Source organism: Callospermophilus lateralis, chromosome 11, assembly GCF_048772815.1.
Source record: "Callospermophilus lateralis isolate mCalLat2 chromosome 11, mCalLat2.hap1, whole genome shotgun sequence".
Lineage (NCBI taxonomy): Eukaryota > Metazoa > Chordata > Mammalia > Rodentia > Sciuridae > Callospermophilus > Callospermophilus lateralis.
Window position 1 is genome coordinate 109426484 of NC_135315.1, and position 15792 is coordinate 109442275.

Sequence of the window (15792 nt, forward strand, 5' to 3'; positions counted from 1 at the left end):
CACACTGCATAAGAAAAAAAGAGGCTTTGTGTTTACGTTCTCACCAGGCAAATAATTCAAACACACCCATATTAAAAAGATACATCTTATGAACATATTAGTCAGTATGAGATGGCACGTTAGCTAGTGTGGGTATTTGTGCTGCCAAATAAAGCCCTTTCCATTCTAGTTTGGATTCCCTCATGACATAGTTGCCTAGCTTCTATTCCCATACAAATTCTGCCAGTCAACAGCACCCACTAAGCTACTGAGAGATACCAACAGCCTTTCTATTGCTTCATTCTTAAATATGGATGGATAGAAATAAAAACAATTGTGAAAATTTTGAAAAAAAATTAGATAAACAGAAACAGGTCCTCTTGCAAACAGATAACTAAGTGAATAGAAATAAATTTGAAGAATATAATCTTGTGAATGTGAATGCAATAAATTATAAGATGCTGTTTTGGAGAAAAGCAATTATGAAAAATAATCCATATAAAATGTATTATAAACTAGCTTTTTAACTCACTTAAGAACTTGAGTAGAAATACAGAGTATATAATTGTTCAGGAAACAAAGGGTAATGAAAGCATACTACATGACACCACATTGATCCATATTATTATATTACCAATAATTCATAGTCAGATTTAAGTTTTCAAAATTTAAAACCAACTAGTGGACAAAGAGCGGTCTAATTACAATTATGCAGCAGAACATAAATTTTATCCTTAATGTTATAAAATGGTGACAGAAAGTATATATTGGCTAGTATACTTATTTATTTATTTTTTTCTATTGCACCATGACACTCAGGCTTTGATCACATTCTTGTGCTGAGGGTGCAGCCTCTCTATCCACTGCTGCTTCTAGGTCTTCAGGTTCTCTTCCTACTTTTTGAGCCTGCGGCGCATACCGTGTATCTTCTTGGGCCATAGGTCTAAGGGCTTAGACATCACGATGCCTGTCACTTTGGTGATACTCACCTGGAACAGTTCCACTATCAGGTCATCCATTTTTTGTGGGAGCTCCTCCTCTTTGCCACTAAGGACCTGAGCCTTAAACTTGGCCAGAGCTGCAGGATCCACCAAAGCCTAAGCTGAGGGAAGAGCTAGTTTATTTTTATTTTAAAGTGTTTAATGATTGCACAAGAATACTGGGCTATTTGAAAATAGCCTTTATTAAAATGAAAATGCACAAATAAGCAATAGTAGGTCCTCCAGTAGGAGTAACAGAAAGTGAGCAGTAGAGGAGGAAACCATTGACTTTTATTTTAAGCTCATAAGATTTTAAATTATGTACATGTATTACTTTAATAAAAATAAGTCAAACTAAAAATAACATCTAGCAAAAAGATTAAAATATGGATCATTTCTCAAAAGACTCTGGAAATAAATATAAGAAGCCTTAAGATCTCTTTGTTTTAGAGATTGAAAATTTTCAGCCCTTACTTTCTAGTATTTCAAATTTATAAGGTTCATTATACTAAGAGTTACGAAAGCAGGCATGTTCTTAAGTTATCTTTGGGTCTCCAGTTTCAGGCAAGTACTTTTCATGGAGTGTATCCTCATGTGGTTGTACTACATAGAGTAATCATGCACAGAGCAGGAAGTCAAAGGCTGGTAATACACCAGAAGACAGGATCAACTGAAACACTAATGTTCCCTTAAAATAATTCTTTACCTAAGTTAGTAATCAAATAAAACCAACCACACTGCTAAAATTTACAGTTGTTTTCCATGTGAAGTTCTTTCATTACTAACATACACATGATTCACATTTGTTCAAATTTCAAAACATTTTAGATTTGGATACAGATATTAATCTCTTGTTATTGTTCTATTTATAAAGATTTAGTCATTGATCCATTTTTTAAAAACTCTTCTAAAGGAGGCAATTAAGTTTCTATAAAAACATTTGAAAATCTATAAGCTTTCATTTGTGCACACTAAATATTTTGTCTATAATTTACATAAATTAATTATTAACCTTGATCTTGATAGAGATAGATGAATGTATCAGTAATGATACCAATATGACCTGACTTCTCACAGAAACTGTGATTATATTATTTTTGCATGCTTAATTATGCATGCTAATATTTTGTTATTCCTAAGTAAGCACAAATATATAGTTATTTCTTTGATATTGTTCTATATCTTTTGGGGGTGTATGGTTTCATTGTTCTCAAATAATGTTGATAATTCAATTATTTTTGGATGCTGAAAATTAATGATCATAAATTTCCTGAATTGTTGTCTTCATGTTGTCTAATATTAAAAGCCAGAATTTTGTCATGTTGTAAGCCATTCTTTATTAACAGGGTAAGCAGATTTGCATATATAAGATGAATCTCACATATCCTGTCTTTTAATACAAACATTATTTTTGTTCAGAACCTATGACAGGGAAAATTTTTAACCTTGTTGAGATTAGGAAAAAATAGAAGTGAGAACATGCTGTGAAGATTAAATGGAAAAAACTATTTTCTCACTAAGCCATTAAACTTAGATAGTATTGTTTGATGGGATGCACATGCAAATAAGGTCACATGCTATTGACTTTTATTTTTCCTGAGCCCTGGTTTTTTGACTTGCAATTCTCTATCACTAAAAGGCTATGCCTTTCCGAAGGGAATTTCTGCCTCTTGTTTCACAGGAAGATTGAGGTAGGAAAATAGTTTGTAATAAGAAAAGGAGTCAACCTTTGCCCTAAACACACAATAAACCTTTAGCATACTTTCTAAGGCTCAGCAAAACTTTGATACATTGTTTAAAAGTAGGGGCACAGGTGAAACTTTATAATTTTTAATCCTGTCTGGGTCTGAAGACAATCAATGTGAAAAATGAGTAGAAAACCTGGTTCTGGAAAAAAATTTCAGTCTATGAGTAGGAAAGAATATGTGAACAGTATCTGAACTCATGTTTAGATTAAATAAGATTCTTCTGCTTTCCTCTGTGTTTAATAAGAGAACTAAAGTAGCTCAGAACATAATGCAGACTTTTCCATTCAACCCCTAGACTGTAGGAGAGATGTAAAAAAATGGTTACACATTTTTCAATTTCAGTTCAGTCAATGAATTTATAAAGAATCCAGATAGCCAAATCTATTCTTAGTTAGGAAATAATCTACATTATTTAGTGAAAAGCTCTTATTAAGAAAAGTTCAAATAATTGTTTTATTTGTAATATAAAAAAAATATGTAATTTTCTTAAATGTGGGTATCAGGTCAGCAAACATGATACATGAGTAATTAAAAATGATCAGAATAATGTATATATGGAGATATCTTCACTCATATCTTTAAAAATAATGCCCTTACATCTCCAGCATATAAATACATACATATATAAGTAGTGTAAACATATATTGGATTAAAATCTAGGTTAATTTTTAATTAAGGCAACTAAATAATTTATTTCTTAAATTAAAAATTTCTCATCATTTTATGTAATTTTATCTGGAGAAATGACAATAATTTAATTTATGAAAAAATGGGTCAGCTTCTGTAGTTAGAATTTTGTGTAGACAGAGGGGACAAAATATACACATTAATCCTTAGTATCCATTTTTGTAGAGCCAGTTTCTGGAGTTTAATTTTATTCCTTCTATTGGGTTTTATATCCCATTTGGTTTTTGTCTGCCTTGTAATATTTTGCTGGGATTGGGGCATTTAAAAACACAGCCAGTTTTCTTGATCTTGCTTATTACCTTCTTGTAGGGAAAGACTGCACGGATCTCCCTTGAGACCTCTTGTAAATACCAAAAATCCATGAAAGTTCAGTTCCCTTATATAACATGGTTTTGAATTTATATGTCACCTATGCACATCATCCTGCATATTTAAGTCATTCCTAGATTGCTTATATGCCTAATGTAATTTAAATACTACATAAGTTGTAACACTGTAGTGTTTATGAAATATTGACAAGAAAAACGTCTGTAAATGTTCATTGCAGACACAATTTTTTTTCCTGAATGCTTTTGATCCTCAGATTATTGACTTTATAGGTGTGGAACCTGAAAGTGCATAGGACACTAATTGTAATAATAATAATATTGGGAATAATTTAATGTTAAGAAATAGTGCCAAATAAAAAAATTAAAGATGTGAATAAAGAATGAATATATCCCATTCAAGGATTATTAAGATGAATTACTCATTATCTGGTTTTATTTTCTTTTATTGCCTTTTTTCTAGAGTTTCATATACAAAATCAGATAGTAATTTGCTTTGGGTCTGGTGTTTTCTATTCAGCACATTACTTTTAGATGAATTCATCTCTTTCCATGAATTATCAGTTTGTTCATATTATTTTACATTTGTTTTTAAAAATTCTTCTGATTTATTGGACATTGAACCCAGGACTTTGCTTCTGAGTTATATTCTCAGTGCTTCTGAGTTATATTCTCAGTCCTTTTAGTATGCTGTGTTTATCCATTTACTTATTGAGCATTTTCATTTTTCTGGTATTTTACTACTAATAAAACTGCATTGAGTGTTAGAATTTATGTGTTACTGTGTTGTGTATTTTCACTTCACTTCAGTAAATATGTGAAAGTTAAATAGCAGAACTTTATGTTAAGTATACATTTAACTTTTTAAGAAACCGTTAAACTGTTATCCAAAGTGGTTTTGTCATTTAACATTTCTACCCAAAATGTATAAAATTTCTACTTTCTCCATAACCTTGGTAATTGTTGGAATTGCCCATCTTTTGAATACTCATGCAAGTGTGAAGATAATGGTACATATTTTGGTTTTACTTTGTATTTATTTAATGAGTAGTGATAAACATATGATTATATTTATTGCTCATTTCTATATTTTGCCTTGAAAATCACCCATTCAAATCTTTTATCCCTCTTGAATCAGGATTTTTGTCTTGTAAAGGATAGATAATGCTTTAGTATCCTATTTAAGAAATAAGTTTATAAGATAAGATGGAAGACTGGGATGCTACAGACCCTCCCTTACCTTTTGAAGATTTTGAATAAACAACAATGTATGAATCAGAACACCTCAGAAAGAGATCAGTAGTTAATCTGTAGCACCCAGGCTAGGGTAAAACCAAGAAAGGATTTCAGCAAAAGGTATAGAAAATCTCCAGTATTTAGTGCCCCTCCATATATATGGCATAACATGAATAAAAGGGAATAAAACATTTCCAACAATCCCTATGATTTCTCCCTTGAGAAGATAAAAAATAAAACGGTGAATATGCATCCAAACATTCTAGGTTGTCTAGGTTCTTCTAGAAGAACTAAATTCTATCTGTCTGATTCTGAATGCATATTTCATCTGTGCCAGAGTTGGGAACTTGTTGGAAACAGGAGAGTGGCAGAATTACAGTTATATCTACAGTCATAAAGATGAGCAATAGATCATAAAACATATGAGGGCCTAGAACCTCCAGTAGGGCTGATCAGTGAAGTCTTTCCCTACAAGAAGGTAATAAGCAAGATCAAGAGAGACGGCTTTGTTTTTAAATGCCCCAATCCCAGCAAAATATTACAAAGCAGACAAAAGTCAAATGGGATATAAGACCCAATAGAAAGAAAAAAAAATTAAACTTCAGGAACTGATTCTACAGAAATGCAGATCTATTGGCTGCTTTACAAAGAATTTAAAGCAACTCCCATAACTTCCAATAAAATAACTGCCCAATGAGTTAAAATAGCACACGCATAAACAACTAAACAAAGACAGAAAACAATCCATGAATAAAATTAGAATATCAACAAATAGTTATAAACCACTAAAACAAATAAATAAAAAGACATACATGTAGAAATTATGGATTGAGAAATGCAATTGCTGAATTGATAAATTCATTACAGAGGTACAATAGTAGATTTGATCAAACAGATGAAAAACATCTAAGTTAGTAAACTCGAAGAGAGATGTCTAAAAATGAGTCAGAGGGGAAGCTGGGTATGGTAGCACATGCCTGTTATCTTAGTTACTCATGAAGCTGAGGCTGAAGGATTGCACATTTGAGACTGGAAGCAAAAACTTAGTGAGGCACTGTCTCAAAATAAACAATAAAGACATGGGACATAGCTCAATGGTGTAGCGTCCCTGAGTTAAATGCCCAGTACCACAAAAATAAATAATAAAATTGAGTCAAAGAGAAAAGAAAAAAAATTGTAGGAAACTGAAAACATCTTAAGAATTTTATGGGACTCTGTCAGGTTGAACAATATGTATATTATTAAACTCACAGAAGAAAAAGGGAAGAGAAAGTAAAAGGTAGTTGATTTGAATAAATAATGACAAAACCTTACAAACAGGAGTAAGTAAAAAGACATATGGATTTAAGAATCACAAAAAGACCAACTGTAAGAAATACAAAGAGAAATGTCCCAAAATACATCACAATCAAATCATCTAAAATTGAAGACAAAGAGAAAATCTTGAATTTTACAATAGTTTCATCACACATGAGGTATGTGATAAAAGTTATTAATAACTATTTTAGAAGAAAAATTGCACATCAGAAGAGAGTGGTATATTATCAAATTATAGAAGAAACAACCTTAAACCAATAATATTGTATTCAGAAAAAAACTGCTTCCAAAATAAAGGAATAATCCAGATAATCCAGATAATCATAAATTGAGGAAATTTATAAAGCTCATAAAAAATAAAATGCTAAAGAAAATCCTTTAAATGGAAACAGGACATGTCCTTTATCTCTAGATGACTTTTGATATTTAGTACAATGTAAATGCTATGAAAATAATGTTAAACTGTATTGTTTAAAGAATAATGACAATAAAAATATTGCATGTTTAGTACACACACAATTTATTGTGGATATTTTTGATCCATGTTTCATTGAATTCATGGATAAGGAAAGCTCAGATACTGAAAGCCAAGTCTTTAAGTTTCTCCAGTAAAAGTAAACATAAGGATAAACATAGTAGCCTACACCCTTGTAATTTTGATGAATAAAATTTAAATGATAAAAAATTTTAAAATACACTAAAATATGTTTATGGGTATATTATATGTAAGTATTCAGCTGGGAAAACAACATAACATGTGCATAAGAAGGAGAATTTTCTATTCAATTGAAATTGAGTTTTTTATAGAATGCTACAACTTAAAAATACGCTGTGTAATGTAGCAGTAACTCCAAACAAAATACATGTAGAGCATGAACAAAAGTAAATGAGTGGGGTATCACTATGAAAACAAAATTCTGAAAAACAAACAAAACCCCAAACAGAAACTCATGTTGCACAAAGGAAAAAAAAAGTGAGACAGGAAAGAATAACAAATTACAAGACACAGCAAAAACAATTAAAAAATGGCAAATGTAAATTCTTCTCTAATAGTAATGTCTTTAAATGTAAATAGACTAAATTCCACAATCTAAACATATAGAGTGGTTGATTGGATTTTCAAAACCACAGAATCCAACAATATTCTGGCTCTGGAATCTAGGGATACATAGAGGCTGAAAATGAAAGGATAAAAAATAATATTTAACACATGATAATCAAAAGATTGCAGAGATTGCTTAAATTACATTTTAAAAATACTTTAAATGAAACAATGTTAAAAGATACAATATTATATACAAGGGTCAATTCTACAAGAAAATATAAGAATCCTTAATATTTGTGTACCAAACTTCAGAGCTAATAAGCATATGAAGTTAATTTTGACATAATAGGAAGGAAAACTAGCATTACCACAGTTTTAGACCTCAAAAGCCCACCTTCAATACTGGCTACAACAACCAGATCAATAAGGAAGTAGAGGAGTATAAGCAAACAGAACAATTGGGACTAACAGACACACTCAGAATACTCCACCCAGCAACAGGAAGTGTACATTCTATCCCTGTGCACATGGAACACACTTCTGGACAGATCACATATTAGTCAAAACAAAACAAAACAGTTCCTAATGAATTCCAGAAGATGGAAATCATCAACCATATCTTTTCCAATCAGTATGGCATGAATAATTTTATAAAGAAAATATGTTAATTTAACTACAGTTTGGAAGCTGAAGGCTCAAGATTGGGCAGCACCATTGTTTTGGCTATTGTTGAGGGGCTATGTTGGCATCATGGCAGGATTGCCTGTATGAAGGAGATATCACTTCATCAAACAGGCGGCCAAGTAGTAATTCACAGAGTGTGTTCTCTCTTATAACTCACTCTCCTGAGAAATCAGGGGTCCCAACAGAACTGCTTTAATCCCATTTTAATGCAGCCTCCCCAGAGACTTAAGAGCTTCCTACTAGGCCCTACCTCTTAAGAAGTCTTACCATTTCTCACCACTGTGACACTAGGAATCAAGCTTCTAAGACATGATCTCTTTGTGAATAAACCACATCTAAATTTAGCAATAACACAAGAAACTTAGAGAAGTTTAATTTCATTTTTTAGTTATCATACTTTTATATATGTTTAAAATCCTAAATATATTACTTTTGTTATATTTTAAATACCCAATTGCTTTTTAAAGAGACTCTAAGAAAAATGTCTTTCCACGTATTTACCATTTCTAGTACTCTGTGTTCCCTTGTATATCCAAATTTTCAGCTGGTATCATTTTTCTGTTACTTGGAGAACTTTTTGATATTTCTGAAAATACAGTGCTGCTAGAGGTGAATTCTCTTGGCTTTTATCTTTCTGAAAAAAATTCTTGTATTGCTTTTATTTAAAAAATATTTTTACTGGATATAGAATTCTAGGTTTATAGGACATTTTTTCTTTGATCACTTTAAAGAGATTATTCCCCTATCTTTTTTACCTGCATGGTTTCTGAAAAGAACATACTTTTTACTATTTTAGTGTGCAATATGTCTCTTTCCCTACCTGCTTTAAAGATTTTTTCTTTTTATTGATGATAAGCAGAAAGTTGATTACACTATGCATTCTTTGTGCATCTATTACTTAAGGTTCATTGAGATTCTTATATCTGGAAGTTGGTGATTATTTCTTTGAACATTTTTTCAGACCCATCCTTCCCAAGGTTGGATTCAAGCTACCACGTGTAGAACGTACAACTTTCCCCCACAGATTGCTAAATCTCTGTTCTTTAAAAAAATTTTTTTTCAGCCTTTCTTCTCTATGCTCAATTTTGGACATATTCTAATGCTATGCTTTTATATTATTTTCTTCTGTAATATCTAATCTACATTTAATCACATACAATAAATTTTTATCTCAAGTAATAATTCTTTTTGCTTCCTTTTCTTATTTTCTACTTCTGTCCTCATCATGGTAATGAAGAAAAAAAGCTTTGAGCACATTGAGCATAATCAATCATAATTGCTTATAGTTAAAAAAGCTCATAATTACTATCTTAATACTCTTGTCAGTTAACCATCACCTTTGTCACTGCTGGATTTTTCTCTTTTTCCCTTTGAGGAATAAAGTCCATGTTTTTCTACATATCTAGTATTTTTATTGCTTTAAGATACTAGTTTATTTTATATCTTTAAATTTTAAATTTTGTTGTTTTTCTTTAAAAACTCTCATTTTCTTCCTATAGTCAATTAAGTTTCTGGCAGAAAAGTTTGCAAGTTTGATCCTTTCAACAATTGTTTTTTTTTTGTGGGGGGGGGGGCTGGGGCATACTAGGTATTGAACCCAGAGCCATTTAACCACTGAGCCACATACCTATCCCTTTTTATATTTCATTTTGAAACATGGTCTTCCTAAGTTGCTTACAGTTTCATGAAGTTGCTGAGGCTGGCTTTGAACTTGTAATTCTCCTGCCTCAGACTCCCAAGTCTCTGGGATTACAGTTGTACACCACCACCATCTGGCTCTTTCGACATTAAAAAAAAAAGATATTAGAAGGTATTTGATCATAATCTATACATTTGGATTAATTCTGCCCACAACTCAGGCATGGCTTTCTTTTGAATTCAGCTGCAGTCCTTCTGCTCATAACAGGGTTTCTCCATTCTGGCTACTGAGAAGTTGACACTCACTGGCCATTAGCATTTTCTGTCCTCTACTCAACTTACAGCTGCTCTACAGTTATTCTTGTCATGAACATCATTCTTTGTTCAGCATTAAGGAGTTTCAGTTTATACATGCACAGTCGGAATTTAAGTGAAAGATTCAAAGTAGTCCCTATGTATGTGTACAAAGGACTTTCACAGAGTATCTCTCTGTGTCCAGTACCTATAGCCTTACAAATTTAACACTTTCCCTTGTAAGGTCTTAGGTGATCGTTTCAACTTTATACTTTTTCTTTGTACCTCCTTCTGATTATTGTGTCTTTATTACTAGCTGATTGCTTTTGTTTTCTAGATCATGAAAACATTTTGAAATGAGAAAGCAAACTTTTGTGAGATCTGTCATCATATCTGTCTACCTCCAGTCATCTGAGCAGGTTCACCGTTTCTTTGGATAAATGACCTGTGATAGTCATAGTGATTCGTGCCCATACATATGCACTGAAAGACATCTGCTCTCACCCACTCAAGGACACTGCATTAATTTTTTTTAAACTTTCTCTTAATTCAGCAGTTCTCCCTCTACCAGTTCCCTTCCCCCCACCTCCCATCATGTAGCTATACTGGGTCTGTAAAAAAATAAAAAAGCAATCCAATCATCTTTTCGTGAGCCAACAACCCCCTCTGTTAATTGCTTCTATTTTCTGTTCCTTTATGCAGATAGAATCCTCAAAGGATGGTCTATACTTTGCTTTTCTGTTTCTTCTCATTTTATTTTCCTTTAGAGTGAATTCAATCACATTTTTGTTTATGATTCCATGGCAGTAACTTTGTATGAATACCCTCTGAATTGCCTCATCTGATCTAATCCAGTCTAATCTAATTTTTGCCCACCAGGTATTCATCTATTGTAACAGTTGGAACAATTGATCAAGGCAGCATGTTCATTACTTGGTCCCAAATATTATTCTATACTCTGCCTCTGCCTCTCCTTTAATTTCTAATAGTACCCCATGTGCTAGTTTATCCTATTTTTCTGAACTTGTCATCCTCTGAATGAATGCTCGGTGGCTTAGTTCTTGAACTTCTTCTCTATTCTCATTTTCTAAATTGTATCATTTTATTTCATAGTTGTAAATTCCATGCACATGCTGATGGCTCCCAAATTTATAAGTCAAATGCAGACTGCTTTCTTAATTCTAGCCTTATATAAATTTGTCTACCGAAAAGATTCATTTGGATGTAAAATAAACATCACATACTGATTTTCCTCCTTCTCTTGTCTTTATTATCTCACAAAGGATAATTTAATACATTTAGCTCCCTGGACCAAAGGTCTGAGAAGTATCCTTAATTCCTTTTTTCCTCACAACCCAATCCCTTACTGAAATCTGATGACTGTACCCTTACAGTAAACTCCAAATATTCCCTCTTTCCTTCTGTTCCTGCTTCTACTCCTGTGAAGGACACCATGACCTTTCTGCTGTTCAGCTGAAGTAGAGTCTAACTTGTTTCCATATCACTTTCTCCCTCAGCCTTTCTTTGACACTACTTCTGTATTATAACCAGACATATACCTTAAACATTAGTCCATCTTTTTATTATGCCAGCTCATCAGTGCTCCTCCTTGTTCACCCCTGTTTGATGCACCTGCTACCTCTTGTTCTCCCCATCACTTCTTTCTGTTTGCTCTTCCCTATTCTCTTATGCCATTGATGATTACCACACATACCTTCCCCTCAGTATAGCACCTGCTTTTCTTTCTGCTGGCTTGGTTAGGCACACAGTAACCATCAACTAATTAAAGGAATAAGCCAAAGTAGATGGCCTATGAAAGGTTAGTAAAATATACCATGTTTGGGGCAGATAAAGGACTGAAATGTAATCTTTTTTTTTCCCACAGTGGAATTTCTCTAGTTATCTGCAATAAAAATTCAAACAGTGGACAAATCTTCACACTAGAAATATGTTATACATTCAGGCAAATAAAAGGTTTGTTTTTAGACTTTCTGAATTAGTTCTACCTTATAACCTATTTATTTTCATAATTTTAGTGTGTAAAAATCTATCCCATATAATCATCAATGCTATTGAAACTTTTTTCAGTTTTCTCTTGATCATAGCAATAAATTTTAATTTTTCTAAATTTTTTATTAAAACAATTAGCAACAACATAACAATCTAGCTATCTAAAATTTTACTCTAAAAAACTCCCAAAAAGGAAATATTCTCAAACCATGCAGATCATTTACAATTGTGTATTAAAATAAAAGAAACTCCCCCAAAATAAGTAGCATAAACTTAGCACCTATGCTGTGGGGCATTTCATTCTTTCACTTCTATAAAAAGTCAACAGTTCTTTTGAATGGGTACAACAATTATTTCATTATGCATTTCTCCCTAATGCTGAATCTCCAGCTGAAAATAAATTGTTTTTCCGTGAGAAAGAAATGGCTATCTTCTTCGTCACTTTTCATGATTCACTTTCCTGTGCTGACTGCTCCAGTCTGCTCCTGAATGATGGTAGGCGGCAACATGTGGTGGCACTGGGAGAATTTATAAAGAAGTCTGATGGTGGTAACAAACAAATAAACATTCAGGAAGACCCAGCCATCAGGAAGAATTAATAAAGGAGGAAAATGCTTGGTTAGTAGAGCTTCTTACAGTGAACAATGCCAATTGTCTGCAGGTATTTCAATTGAGTTTCTCTCATCATGTCAAGCATATTAATTTGTAGCACTATACTGAATTTAATGTAGTTGCTAATGTGAGTACTTGGTTACTGCAGATTCCAATTTTTTGCAGTTTGGTAATTTTTTTTTGAAACCAAGCCTCTGAAAACCAAATAGATAAATTGTGATACCACAGTACACTATTAAATCTAATTATTTCTGCTGTGCAATGCAGAAATTCAAAAAAAAGGCTTGTGAAAATGTTTAGAGGTGGAATATCAAAAATGTGTCATTGACATCTTGGTAGTAATAAGGAATTTTAGGTTTCTAGGATGGTTTCCTATATAGTACGAATAAATGTATGTTTTGAAAATGAATTTTCTTATATCAAAACAGCTGCCAAGTCCTGTTCTGCCTTTGAATGCCAAGTATTCCCTTAACATTTTTTTAATTATTGTTAACATATTCCTCAAAGAAGAGGATTAAACATTTCCTAATCAAGGAATATGAGGAGACAAAGGAAAATATCAATAGTTTAAAAAACTTTTTTCTTTTTTGATTATATTCTTTCAATTTTATTTATATCAAATTCTTCTACACTTTATAGGTTAAAACCCTGGCTTATCTCTGACACCCAAATCAGTCAGTTCATTTCAAAAGTAGAAAGTACATACATTTTCCATCAAACATTGTAATGCTTTTTCTTTTTCTTTTGGATACCAGGGATTGAACCCAGGGGCACTCAAACACTGAGTCACATCCCCAGCCCTATTTTGTATTTTATTTAGAAACAGGGTCTCCCTGAGTTGCTTCCTACCTCACTGTTGCTGAGGCTGGCTTTGAACTCAGGATCTTCCTGTCTCAGCCTCCCAAGCCTTTGGGATTATAGTCATGTGCCACTGCGCCCAGTAGTGAGTTTTTTCTTATTTGGTTTGCAATGTTTATGATGTAAAATTCTCTGTCATGTTTTTCTAGGTTTTGTATGCTTGTTTAGTTTTGGTGTTGTGGATTGAACCCAGGGAAGCTTTTTACCACAGAGCTACATCCCCATCCCTCAAAATGCAATTTTTAAAAATAGTTTTAGGTTGAGACAGGGCCTCACTATGTTACTTAGGGCCTTGCTAAGTGGTTGAAGCTAGCCTCAAACTTGGTATCCTCCTGCCTCAGCCTCCCAAGTAACTGGGATTATAGTTGTGCACCATCATGCTTAGCTTTTAGTTTTTAAATGTAGTTCTGAGTCTATTTACACTATTAAAGTTTCATTTCTTTACATATCAATGATTTTATTCTTTTTTTTATCTTTGAAATGTCTAGCAAACTCATCTTCTCCAGTCATAATAAAGGTAAGGATCATCGGTTTTCTAAAACTTAGCTTCATATGTTAATCAAGAATAGAATTTAAACAACAAACAACAAAATTCTGAGCTTTTATTCCTCCGTATACAAGATATGAATCCCTGACACTTAAGTCCATATAACAATGTTTAGTGTTGAGACTCCAGCCAGTATTAAAATCTACTGGTTCTGAGATTGTGATCAAAGCTCCTCTTCCTTTTCTCTATCAATGATGAGGACTTCTTAGAATTTTGGCCTTTTTAAGTTGTTCATACTACACGAGAAACCCAGTGCTTCCTCATATTCATTACCATCTTTGAATTTCCTCAAGTTAAATTCCCCATTCACAGACAGCTGGGGAGGGGTATATTGGGGAAAATCAAATCAACCCATTAAGGTTGATGGGGATCCCTGAATAAACATTTCAGAATTTTGACCTGAGCAGATCTAGAGCCTTGAGTTAAGTCCTTTAAACCTTGGCAAGTATTTAGCACTATCTGACATTTCATCTCAATTTTTCCCTTATAAATTGCACAACAGATTCCTCCATTCTACAGCATTCTCCTGTATACTTTTTTAAAAATATGCTTTATTAAAGTATGATTGACACATATTTCTTAAACTCCTTAAACTGTCCTTTGTTTCATTATCTGCAGGATAAACAGTGAAGTCAAGAGTTGTAAGGCAAGAAAGACCCTTTCATAAATTCATTTTTTCCCACCTAAATATATTTTCTAGCTTTATGGAGGAGATAGTAGTTTCTAATTCAAGAACTATACAAGGTAACTTAAAGGAAATACTTAATAAATTGTCTGACATGTAAGAATATGCAATGAATAAAAATAAAAACACCCCTAAACTTTCATTTCTAATCATCTACATCTCCTCTTACATCTTCAGAAATATAAATCCTTCATAAACTGATTTATCCCAATCTGAATGGTTTTTCCTCAATTAGTCTTACTTGTTCCCAGTTACCATCACAAGCAAATTGTTCTTATAGATTTAAACATCTCCATGGTCTTCCAAAGAGAGACTATTCATGTTCCCAGGTCCTCTCTGTTATTTACACATTATATTTCCCTGAATGAATATTTAAGCACATTATAAACTTATAACAATATTATAGTATTTAAGTACATCATAATATTTAAGCATATTATGATACCAAACAAGCCATGCAGTTCAAACCACTAAACATGATTGGGCCACCTACACTTTCACAGGCTGTATTCAATGAAGAAAAGATATTGCTTGTTGTTATATTGAAATTAAATTAGGGAATTAAATTAGGTAAAGGAATAAAGTGCTGTGTATGGCTAGTACTCAGTAGCACTGGGTGATAACAGTACTCCTGCTTATGTTTATCTTCAAAACTTTAATGCTTTTATTCCAAGTCTATAATTCCATGGATTTTCTAACACAGCCAACACTATGGATTTGTGTACTTACAGAATATCCATTTAATGTTTCTCCTTGAAAAAAAGTTTATTCTCTGGTTACTAAAGCCATTTAGGGTTGAAACGTTATGCTCTACTTTATGATATGCCCCATCCATAAAGGTGGGCCAAAGGGCAGCTGGTGATGGTAAGGGCAAATCCCCTCTCTGGAGAGTTATTCTGTAATGGAGTAGAAAAGCTGACCATACACTGAGTCAGAAAAATCACAGTTTGATTTGGTATTTCTATTACTTGGCTGTGATAACTCAGATTATTTAACTTCCAGGGCCACATATTTTTCACCTGTAGCTATTCATGTAATGTGTACCGTGTGCCCTAAATGCCACTAGAGACTACAAAACACATAAACAAAGCTTCAGATCTTACGGTTTAAATGAAAAGAAATCTTCAAACATGACAAAAATCACAA

At 32.8% G+C, this 15792-nt stretch overlaps 1 pseudogene; it reads right to left on the reverse strand.

The window, feature by feature from the left end:
• Positions 1–794: 794 nt before the first annotated feature.
• Positions 795–8763, reverse strand: LOC143410757 (large ribosomal subunit protein uL29 pseudogene; annotated as a pseudogene).
• Between the last annotated feature and the right edge of the window lie 7029 nt (positions 8764–15792).